Source organism: Astyanax mexicanus, chromosome 17 (genome assembly GCF_023375975.1).
Source record: "Astyanax mexicanus isolate ESR-SI-001 chromosome 17, AstMex3_surface, whole genome shotgun sequence".
Taxonomy (NCBI): Eukaryota; Metazoa; Chordata; class Actinopteri; order Characiformes; family Acestrorhamphidae; genus Astyanax; species Astyanax mexicanus.
In genome coordinates, this window is record NC_064424.1 from 42,537,452 (window position 1) to 42,549,915 (window position 12,464).

General features: G+C 38.0%; 1 protein-coding gene across 4 annotated transcripts in view; it reads left to right on the forward strand.

The window, feature by feature from the left end:
- aurka (aurora kinase A) overlaps positions 1–12,464 on the forward strand; it is an 833,084-nt gene that overhangs the window by 495,319 nt on the left and 325,301 nt on the right. Inside the window, exon 1 of one of the 4 annotated variants that reach the window (XM_049466068.1) lies at positions 6,095–6,104. The exons of the other annotated variants lie outside the window; for them this stretch is intronic. The gene's annotated coding sequence lies outside the window, so the exon portion shown is untranslated. Of the gene's footprint in view, positions 1–6,094; positions 6,105–12,464 lie in introns of those variants that run through there. 4 annotated transcript variants of the gene reach the window in all.

Below are 12,464 nucleotides of genomic sequence, written 5' to 3' on the forward strand. Positions count from 1 at the left end.
ATAAAACCCTTTAAATTGCTGCGTATATCAAAATAAATCACAGAAATTCTATCTGCCAATCTATCAATTAAAAAACTCCCCCAATTTCCCGTCACAGCTTTATCATGTTTAAAGGTTTCTGACGCAGAGCAATGAAACTCTGTGTGTTGTTGTGTTTAAAGCAGTTAGCGCTGTGTGTTTTAATCTGTTTACCTGATCTGCAATGCATTTGTCATTTAATTACTCCCTGGATCACACTGATGTTCTTCAAGCTAGCCTGCCTTCCTGAAACATTAGTCTGGAGTCTAGACTGCCTGCTCTGCACCTGCTGGTTCACCTCCACTGTCTGTGTGCTTGTGGATTGTGGGGTTTTAATGCTGGAAATGAAGTGGATTTTAATCATTCAGTTCTTCACATAGTTTAACCCTTGTGTGGTGTTCGGGTCTGTGGGACCCGTTTTCATTTTTCATCAAATGATACTAAAAAAATATTTTTTCTAACTCAAACTCATTGGCATTGGCTCATTTTTTGTGATAAACGTATATCAAAAGCACACTTCCTGCACTCTTTAGTCAGCAAACTACAATACTCAGAATGCACCAAACTTGGACTACAATGACTCATCTAATCACATGACTCTGCACATGTCCCTTTCAGGAAGTAATCATTGTAATTAGCTTCACCTGTTTTCCTCTGTATATATCCCCCCTCAGTTCACTCACTCCCTGCCTAGTATTGTTTGTCTGGCCACACTTTATATTGCCCCTTTGTTTAATAAAACTAAAGTTTTTATGCAGCTGCACAAATGTTGCCTGTACAGCTCTGGAAAAAAATAAATAAGAGACCACCTAAAAATGATGAGCTTCTTTGATTTTACCAAATTGAAAACCTCTGGAATATAATCAAGAGGAAGATGGATGATCACAAGCCACCAAACCAAACCGAACTGCTTGAATTTTTGCACCAGGAGTAAAGCAGCATAAAGTTATCCAAAAGCAGTGTGTAAGACTGGTGGAGGAGGAGAACATGATGACAAGATACATGAACAAAAACTGTGATTAAAAAAAAAACAGGGTTATTCCACCAAATATTGATTTCTGAACTCTCTGAAAACTTTATGAATATGAACTTGAGGTCTGAAAGCTCTGCATCTTTTTTTGTTATTTCAGACATTTCTCATTTTCTGCAAATAAAAGCTCTACATAAATATATTTTATTTTGAATTTAGGAGAAATGTAGAAATATAGAAAAAAACAACAATGCTAATTTTAGAAAAACTGGGGAACTTATTCAGAAACTAAAGTGATCTCTTTCTGCACTAAAAAATATGATAAATAGGAAAATAGGATGAATCTCTTTTCATAATGAATATGAAAAGTTTATTATAATAGTTAATAATAAAAAAAGGTGGAAGGGAAAGAACTTTGGCTGCTATCCAATTCCACATGCACACCTCCATCCCTGGCCTCTATATGCTCTCTCCATCTTTCATTTTTCTCTCCTTCTCTTTTGTTCATGGAGGAAAGGAAAGGATAGGGGTCAGGGAGGTGGGGGAGGGATTTTAAAGCCCCCCATGTCACAGTCCGAGCACGCTTATCCCGGCAGAGGGTGCGCCAGCGTGTAGAGTCGATCACCGGGCACGGACCCTAAATTTCCATTGACATTTACTGAGGGTCTGCTTCCAATTAACCTTCAAGTGTCTCCTCACCCCTTCATGCTGATTAGTTTTTTTTTTTTTCTTCTCCCTAACAAACAGGCTAATTTGTTATTAGCAGCTTGCAGGAGCGCGCGCGGGCCGTGGTTCATCAACAGGGGGGGTAATGTGGGGGTAATGCGGGGGGGTGTGTGTGTGATGTATAGCAGGGGTTGAAGCTGGCAGGGATTAGTCTCTGTCAGTTGGCAGAAGTTGTTTGATTTTGCCCCGCGTTCATCTGCTTCCGTAATGAGCGCGGCGCCCGGCGACAGGAGACGCGACAGGGCGCTCGTACATCAGTCACGCGCAGAGCACACGCAAACACCCACCAGAGCACATCCCTGTCATCCGCTGAAGGCTGCGGCGTTAGCCTCGTTTAGGAGCCCTTCTTTCTTTTCTTTTTTTCCGCCCGCCCTCGCGGAGCTTGGGAGAATGTACGAGCTGAAACACATACAAGACGTTTAGCGGCGTATGAAGATGTGCCTCCCCCGGGCAGCGGGACGCAGCAGGGGGTTGCTTACAGAGTTGCCAGGATGCTGCCAAAGACAGAGAGAGAGAGAGAGAGAGAGAGAGAGAGAGAGAGAGAGAGAGAAAGAGTGGGTGGATGGGAGAGTGAGTTCCAAGACAAAAGCTAAATTCCATTCCACAGAATTCTTAAGCTTTGCCCGTACAGATGTGGTTGTAAATTTACATACTATACTCCTCATACAGTCATATGAAAAAGTTTGGGCACCCCTATTAATCTTAATCATTTTTAGTTCTAAATATTTGGGTGTTTGCAACAGCCATTTCAGTTTGATATATCTAATAACTGACAGACACAGTAATATTTCAGGATTGAAATGAGGTTTATTGTAGCCATTTCTGCAAGCAAGTCGCCTAAGGTATGCAAAAGCACTCTGTTTGTGGCGTGTTTGCAGAAGTGGCTTCTTTCGCATCACTCTCCCATACAGCTTCTCCTTGTGCAAAGTGCGCTGTATTGTTGACCGATGCACAGTGACACCATCTGCAGCAAGATGATGCTGCAGCTCTTTGGAGGTGGTCTGGGGATTGTCCTTGACTGTTCTCACCATTCTTCTTCTCTGCCTTTCTGATATTTTTTCTTGGCCTGCCACTTCTGGGCTTAACAAGAACTGTCCCTGTGGTCTTCCATTTCCTTACTATGTTCCTCACAGTGGAAACTGACAGGTTAAATCTCTGAGACAACTTTTTGTATCCTTCCCCTGAACAACTATGTTGAACAATCTTTGTTTTTAGATCATTTTAGAGTTGTTTTGATGAGCCCATGATGCCACTCTTCAGAGGAGATTCAAATAGGAGAACAACTTGCAATTGGCCACCTTAAAAACCTTTTCTCATGATTGGATACACCTGGCAATTGTGTGCTTCAGTAAGTCAGTACAAAGTAGTTAGGAGTATTCAAATCAATAAAATGATAAGGGTGCCCATACTTTTGCACCGGTCAAATTTTGGTTTAATGCATATTGCACATTTTCTGTTAGTACAATAAACCTCATTTCAATCCTGAAATATTACTGTGTCCATCAGTTATTAGATATATCAAACTGAAATGGCTGTTGCAGACACCCAAATATTTAGAACTAAAAATGATTAAGATTAATAAGGGTGCCCAAACTTTTTTTTCATTTGACTGTATATACAGCTCTGGAAAAAAGAGACCACTTAAAAATTATGAGTTTCTTTGTATTTACCTAATTAAAAAATATATACTCTGGAATATAATTAAGAGGAAGATGGATGATCACCATCAAAGCCATCAAACCTGATGGAGCTGAACTGCTTCAATATTTGCATATTTGCACCAGGAGTAAAGGCATTAAGTTATCCAAAAGCAGTGTGTAAGACTGGTGGAGGAGATCATGATGCCAAGATGCTTAATTGATTATTTATTTTAGATTTTTTTTTGTTGTTGTTATTTCATCCATTTCTCATCTGCAAATAAATAAATGCTCTACATGACAATATATATATTTTTTTTTTCTTTTTTTTTTTTGGTGGAATTTGGGAGATTTGGGAGAAACTGATTCAGAAATTAAAGTGCTCTCTTAATTTTTTTTTCCAGAGCTGTACATACAAAGTATATACAAATTAATATTTCTGACTTGACATTGCATTACACGATACACTGATCCTAGATCAGCCCTTTTTTCACTCCGGGAAGTTCTAGAGATAAATACTGTATAATCAGACGAGAGCAGAGTAGAGTAGGTAGTGCAGAAAGCGAGAGGGGGAGGGAAAGAGAGCAGGGGGCGGGTATGGAGGAAAGGAAGGGAGTGGGGGTGCCCAGTCTGCCCCTGCACCGCCCTGATAAGGCCTCGCTTCCTATCCTGCCGCGGGCCTTTGGAGTCGAGCACAGAGCTCAACCCACCCAGGAATCTTATCTGCTCTCCAGCCTGTGCCTCAGCCGCTGCCTCAGACAGGGCTCCGGTGCTGGTCACTCACTTCCTTCTGTCTCACACACACACACACACGCACACAGACACACACACACACACACACAGACATAGACGCGTTTGTTGACAGCAGTCCCCTCTCCAGCTGCATACTAAATTGGCTGGCCAGGCGAAGTACACAGTCAGCGGAGACGCACCTTCTGAGCACGCTCAGTTCTCTCATGTTAAACCCAGTCTCAGACCCAGCGCTGTTGTATTTATACCAAACGACATAGAGTATTATGCAAATGTTTTAGGCACCTGTGGGAATTTTAAGTAAAGAAAAAAACTGTAACACTTCCTATGAACCCTGTATTCATATGCATTCATTATGAATGCATCTATAATGCATTATATGATATGCATAATGCCTTACAATGACTGTAATAAGCCTGTATAATAACTCATAAGTATCTACAGTGATATTCATAACATATTACAAACTACTAAAAGTAAAAGTAAGGGTTTATAAAGAAAGGGCTTATAATGCCTTATAATATCTGGTCATTAGTACATTGTACAATGTAGTGTTGCAATGCACCATAACACAGATTTTGTATATGTTGGTATAATATAATGCGTTATAATATGCAGCTATGATTTCTCAAATTAAGCTTTTATAAAAAAGTGTATAACACATTATTAAGCCTTATAAATAGTGAGTACTGGCTTTAAGTGAAGTGTGTTTTCACAGCAGCTACAGTATAATACAGGCATCATAACATTTACTTCACGTTTATAAAAAAAACATGAAAACTCACTTTACATAGCCAGTAATGACTGTATATAAGGCTTTATAATGTGTTGCATACTTTTTAAAAGCTTAATTTGAGAAATCATTGCTGCATATTATAATGCATTATACCAAAATATACCAAATTTGTGTTGTAGTGCATTACAAGACTACATTGTACAATGTACTTATGAGATATAAAACAGGCTTATTACAGTTATTATAAGGTATCATGCATGTCATATAATGCCCTGCATTATGAATACAGGGTTCATAGGGAGTGTTACCATTTCGGTAACACTTTCTAGGAATGCCATCTCTATAAGACTCTATAAACATACTCATATCACATTATAATGCATTCATAAGGCATTATCAACATGGCTATGCCTATTTATTCAAATGTATAAACCATTATAGCCATGTTTATTATGAATTATAAATTGTCATCATAATGCATCATTAGCTGTGTTTATAACATATTATATATCCTCTAAATATACTTTTTATCACTCATTAATTATTCTTGTCTTGAATATAATATTAGTTATATTAATTATGATGTATTATAACAGGTATTTGTTCGCTCTAGTAAAGTGTCAGACTTTCATTGTTAGAATTATTTATGAATTTATTAATGATAGATATAAACTTTTTTAACATGCATTTAAAATATTAGAAGCACAGCTTATAATATATTATGATCACAAGTCATAATGCTTTAATAAACATGGCTATAAGGGGTTATGCGTTTTTTATGCAAAATAAATATTAATAGCCATGTTTATAAGGCCTTTTGAATGCATTATAACAAGTTATGAATGTGTTTTTAAGAGAGATGTCTAATAGATATGAGAAAATGAAGAAATAAATATAAAAATGAGAAATTCCTTGTTACGTTTTACCGTATTAATGTTTATTTGCATCTGTTTAAATTATATGTGGTGCTTTTTTTTTTAGGTAAAAACACTCATATTGCTGAGATAAATGGATTAGTGTAATTTGCTTTGGTGCCTAAAAAAAATTGCACAGTAATATACATCAATCTGTCAACTGAATTATAAAAGCCCACACTGTAAACCCATACGTTGTTTGAACTTAAATTATTTAATTGAACTAAATTGAACTTAAATGGTTTTATATACAATTGCATATTTCTAAAAAATATTTTTTCTAAACTATTTTGAGTTAGTTGAAGATTTGTGGGCACATATGCTGTACTATTCAAACTGAGATCTTTGAGTTGAACCAACTTATAATAACTGAGTTTAGTCTGTTGCCATTAACAGCTTCTTTTCCATTGGCTTCTGTCCAACAGTCTCTCTCTTTCTCTCTCTCTCTCTCTCTCTCTCTCTCTCTGCCAGGTGACTCCAGCCTGCCTCGCCCGTCTGCAGAAATGCGTATTGACATTTCGCTTTGCTTCTGAATTGTGTCTTAACAAGGCTGGAGACTCTGAGGCAGGGGGAGCGGTCGGCGGGCCGGCGCGGCCGCGGGCAGCTGTTTGTCTCCAGCTATGTAAACCTAAGATATTAGACACATTCCCTCTCAGCCTCTTTTACCCACTGAGGGACAGCGCTGATCTCAGACTGCAGTGTGGAGCAGTAAAGTACACTCTAACAAATAAAGCTGACAAAAAAGGTTCTGAGTATGGGGGTTTGGAAAAAGAACAAAAAGAAACTACAGGTGAAAAAGAAGGTTATTTTTTTCACAAAGAAACATGTTTGGCGACCTTCAAAAACTTTTAAAAGATGGAAAACATGCTAAAAACCATGTTTGGTTCCTGACAAAAAATAAAAATAAAAATTCCACAAATGGGTAAATGTGTTTGGTAGCCGTTCAATTGCAACTACCAGAATGATTCCTAATTTAAAGCATCTCAAAATAACGACAGTATATAGAGAGATAACTATTTACCATCACCACCACCAGCACCATCACCACCATCACCACCAGCACCATCACCATTACAACCACCACAACCACCACCATCACCACCATCACCACCACCAGCACCATCACCACCACCACCATTACCACCACCACCACCAGCACCATCACCACCACCACCATCACCACCACCACCACCATCACCATCACCACCACCACCAGCACCATCACCATTACAACCACCACAACCACCACCATCACCACCATCGCCACCACCAGCACCATCACCACCACCACCATTACCACCACCACCACCATCACCACCACCACCATCACCACCACCACCAAAACCAACACCACGTTTAGATCAACTTCTTCAGCCCTGCTCCATCATTATCTTACACTACAGTCTGTTCAGATAGAACAGAAAGATCCAGCGCAGTCAGAAGATTGGGACACAGCCCTGAGTGAAGACATCAGGGGGAGGGGGGGGAGGGGGGGGCTCTCAGCACTAGACCTCTGAGATCCTGGATACTTGACCTGCTTTCATATGCTAATGAGGCTGAATCATGTACAGTTCCCATATGGCCACAGACAGACATCTGAAAGATTAAGAGCAACAGAGTCGCCACTGCAGGCCATTTGGGACACCTGGTTCCTTGGTGTGTGTGTGTGTGTGTGTGTGTGTGTGTGTGTGTGTGTGTGTGTGTGTGTGTGTGTGTGTGTGTGTGCGCGCGCGCACATATACTTGTATTTGTGCATTTTTAAGCACAAAAATATTTGAAATGTCCAGTAATGCTTAGTGCTTAAAGTCTTAATTTCACACATTTATAGCTTTCTAGCAATGCTTAATAATGATACACATCAAGGACAAAAGTATTGGGGCAGCTGTTTATTCATTGTTTCTTCTGAAATCAAAGCTATTAATAAAAAGTATTTAACCCTTGTGTGGTGTTCATATTTTTGTTACTCGTTTACTTTGTTACTTGTATTTAATTCAGCAAAATTAAGCAATTTTACATTAAAATGCTTTACACATGCTTGCTTCACCTAAATTGCAAGCAATATAAACAGCTTACATGGTTCATATTTGCCCTTTACCTTTCTTATGTTACATTTCTTTCAAAAAGTGCTACTCTTTTTTTATTAGTTTTTTAATAAAATGTAAAAGAAAATGAATTTAACTCAAGATATGAGTAGAAAATTTGTTTAGTTTCAAATTTACAAATGAAGCAATGTTTATTAGCCCTTGGCCAAACATACTGTATGTAATATATAAATGTATAAATGTGTGTGTGTGTGTGGGGGGGGGGGGGGGGTGTACAGTGTGTGTTTATCGAAAATGTGTTTTGATATATGTTTTTCACAAAAAATGAGCCAATGCCAATGAGTTTGAGTTAGAAAAAATATTTTTTTTTGTATCATTTGATGAAAAATGAAAACGGGTCCCACAGACCCGAACACCACACAAGGGTTTATGTTAATACTAATACACTAAATAGGCAAAAGTATTATAAAACACTTGCTCATTGCTTATTTTGAAATTAAAAGTACTAAAACGAGTCTATATGCTTTATATATATATATATATAAATATATATTTTATATATATATATAAACACACGCTGGCTGTGACGTGTGCAGGTGTGATGGATCACAGTATAAACCAATAGGGTGTCGGAATGGTATATGTATATACTTCTCTACATCCAATCACAATCAGATTCACTCTATCTGAATGGAGAGATTTATCTGGATAGGGTTTTTTTTTTTTTATTGAACGATAAGAATCCGGAATGAAAACGAGCTGAAATGAAACAGGAGTAACGAGACTGATTTTGTGTAAATGTAAGGAGTAGAAAGTTCAGATAATTGTGTGAAAATATAAAGAGTAAAAGAAAAATAATTACAGGTAGCAAATTTTCTACTCATCCTAAAAGTGATGGATGGAGCTCCATCATTTCAGAGAACACAGTTCAACTGCTACACAGCTCAATAATGAGGGGGGGCTTTAAACCCCCTTAGTCTGGCATGAGGCACGGTGCCAATAGGTTTATGTTTATCTCCAGCTTCAAATAGTCATATATATATATATATATATATATATATATATATATATATATATATATATATATATATATATATATAATTCTGCATGTGTATATAAATAATATATATGTGTGTGTGTGGGACAGCTCTTGTCCCTTCAGGGCTGTTCTCCTTAGGGGTCTGTGATTTGTGATCTGTCCCAGAATTGACATGTCAATCTGAGGTGGTGAGGTCTGTGTGTGTGTGTGTGTGTGTGTGTGTGTGTGTGTGTGTGTGTGTGATAGACATATGGAGGTCATGAGGAGGAGGAGAAGGAAGCACAACTGGATATGGACCTCAACAGATGTGTCTCTATCACACACATCTGCTCCGTTGGACAAAGTTCATCCTGATCCAGTGTGTGTGTGTGTGTGTGTGTGTGTGTGTGGGTTCTAATGAAGGTTGCAGTGCTTTCCTCTCTCAGGTAATCATCACCCACAGACGTATCGCATGGCAAGGAATTTCTTAACAAGTGTTCTTTTCCTGATTCGCGTTAATTAAGATGTTTCAGAAGCCAATTAGGTTCACATCATTTCCCTCTTAATTACAGACAAACATGAACATGACTCGAGATATAGAAATATACGCTCAAGACCTGCTCTTGTAATATCGTACCCTTCATTATCACAAATAATCTCCAGACATTTATAAATGACTTGCTTAATGAAGTATATTTAGATTTAATTTTGAAGGGTTTCATTTTGTACACACTTTTTCACCTTTTTCTGTTTGTTTCATTGACAATAAATGGCATTACAAGACAGTATAGGTCCCTATTTTAGTGATCTATAGGTGAGCCGTCAACTGTGCACTGCACAGCTTGATTTAGGGTGTGTCACTGTGTCTTTGCTATCATAACAACAGGAAAAGTACTCCAATCCTGTTTTTTGTTTTGTCCATGTGTATTTATAATCCGGTGTTTCCTGTTTTCCTTTGTATGTTCTTTTAAATCTTTATGTCTGTCATGTCTGCTAGTTTTGTTTTGTTTTTTTTTGCCTCATGGGTTGAAAAATTGAAAAACTGAAACACCTGGTTTTAGACCACAATAATTTATTGTGGTGACGGACAGTTCTGAGTTCTGGTGGAAACAGGAGAGTTGAGGTTCACATTGAATTCTGTGTGATTTGATCAGCTGTGGTTTTTTATGTTATTTGGATACAATCCTGGTTAGCACCCGAACATCCCTTTCAGACAGCTTCCTCTTACAGCGTCCACAGTTAATCCTGTTGGATGTGGTTGGTCCTTCTTGGTGGTATCTCGCTGACATTACCCTGGATACTGTAGCTCTTGATGCATCACAAAGACTTGCTGTCTTGGTCACAGGTGCGCCGGCAAGACGTGCACCAACAATTTGTCCTCTTTTGAACTCTGGTATGTCGGCCATAATGTTGTGTGCATTGCAATATTTTTGGAGCAGAACTGTGCTCTTACCCTGCTAACTGAACCAACCTTCACACTCTTACTGCTCTTACTGGTGCAATAATGTGCAATTAATGAAGATTGGCCACCAGGCTGGTCTAATTTAGCCATGATGAAACCTCCCACACTAAAATGACAGGTGTTTCAGTTTCATAGACAAGAGACAAAGAGAAAGTGAGAGAGTTGTTTCTCTGTAAAACAGATCATGCAAGGAAAGTGCAGGTTTTACAATTTCCGATGTTTATCGTGTTCCTACAAACATGGCTCCACAGCCGCAGATTACATCAGAAATAAAAGCTTACCTTTGCATTCCTGCATCCTGATTCTATTTGCTGTTGTTCTCCTTATCTCACAGCGTGGCTACCCCATACATGATTCAGATCATAATGCCGTAGCGTAATGTATCGAGGCATAAACATCTGCTATCTGAGCTGTGCATAAACCCTTAAAGAAGAAAAGTTTTAAAAAAAGGCCAGAAGTCAGCATTTACTTGTAGTGGAAGTAGTGAGCCTCTGCGGCGTGTGTGTGTGTGTGTGTGTGTGTGTGTGCTGCTTTGAACCGGCTGTGCTGATTTAAGACGACAGAGCGCTAACCAGTTTAAAAATATCTGGCAGATGCTGTTTGAGGAGCAGGGATGAAAGGGCCTTTTCTCCTGCCGTGTGTGTGGGGATGCTAAACCTGTGGCTGCGTCTTTAAACCCCATCCAGCTGAGTCCCAGTGCTAGGGGGCTGTGAGTGTGTGTGTGTGTGAGTGAGAGACGTGTGTGTGTGTGTGTGTGGTTGGCATTTGATGCCAGCTATCTCATCATCCTCTATTCTCATGCTAATGAAGTTAAAGATCAGACGTGTGACAAACGGCCGGGAGAGAGACGGGGACTGGAGCACACACACTGCCTTTTACAATGGCATACACACACACACACACACACACACACACGCACACACACGTACAGAAAGAGATGTTAAGTTAAAAGAAGACACCGCTGCAGCTGCTACTACTATGGTTGTTTAAGCTGAGTTTGTCTACAAGTGCAATTTCAAGAATTTTACACAGTTTTGCAGAATTATATAAAAAATGAAAGAATTTCACATAGTTTTTCAATATTTCCATTAGTTTACATACCATTACAGGATTTTACAAAACGTTGTAGAATGTTACAGAACTTACAGAGTTTTTTTTACAGAACTTTGAAGATCTTAACATAAAAATGCTTCAATAATTTTTATTGGAACTTTGCAGAAAGTTGCAGAACGTCACATAACGTTTCAGAATTTTACTTTCACGGTACTTTACAGAACTTTACAAAAAATGTTAAATAACTAACTTTGTTAGTAAAATACATAACTTTGCAGAATGTTCCAGAACTGTTTTTTCAAAATTTTATGGAACAATTTTAAAGAGCTGTATGTATATTTACGGAACTTGACACACCTTTACAATATGTTACAGACCTTTATAAAACTGTTGTAATGGAATTGACAGAATTGTACTGAATTGAACAGAACTTTACTAAAGTTCTCAGGACTACGTATAAAATTATAACAAATAATAGAACAACAGAATATAATTGGTTAAGTGTTAAGTGTAGGTTCCATCAATGCATTGGAAAAGCTCCATTAGGGTCCAGTTTTAACAATCTCTGGAAAAAGCTGATAAAATGATACACAGACAATTAATTTAATACTGTATTTTTTTCTGTATCTTTTGATGTCTTCATTGTTACTTAGATTTTTTTTAAACTACTTAAGGCAAAATTTATAAGCTGATAGCTGCATAAAAGTTATTTGGTAATTGATTGATTTATTATTCATATTCATCCAATTGATCCAATTAATTCCTAATTTCAGGATTTAGTAGATTATACGATTATCAAATAATACATTTTTTGTTGCAGTCCTAGCCTTCACAAACTTAACCTGTCTATTTCAGAGCAGGTGGCAGATCTGACCGAATGCTTCCAGTGATGATTTACTGTTGTAGAAATTTTTGAAATATTAAATCAAATGCTCTGACAATAAAAATAAATAAAATTCTATTTATTGCAAAGAACAACTGCCAAATTCACTCAGCCCTCATTATAGTTACATTGCTGGTATTTACTGGTTTATACAAAAAAAACAAAAATCCAGTTTAAAATGGTACACAGAGCTATAACCTATTGAGATCCTGTGTCCTTTTATTCTGCATCTCTGCAGCATGATACTTAACATTG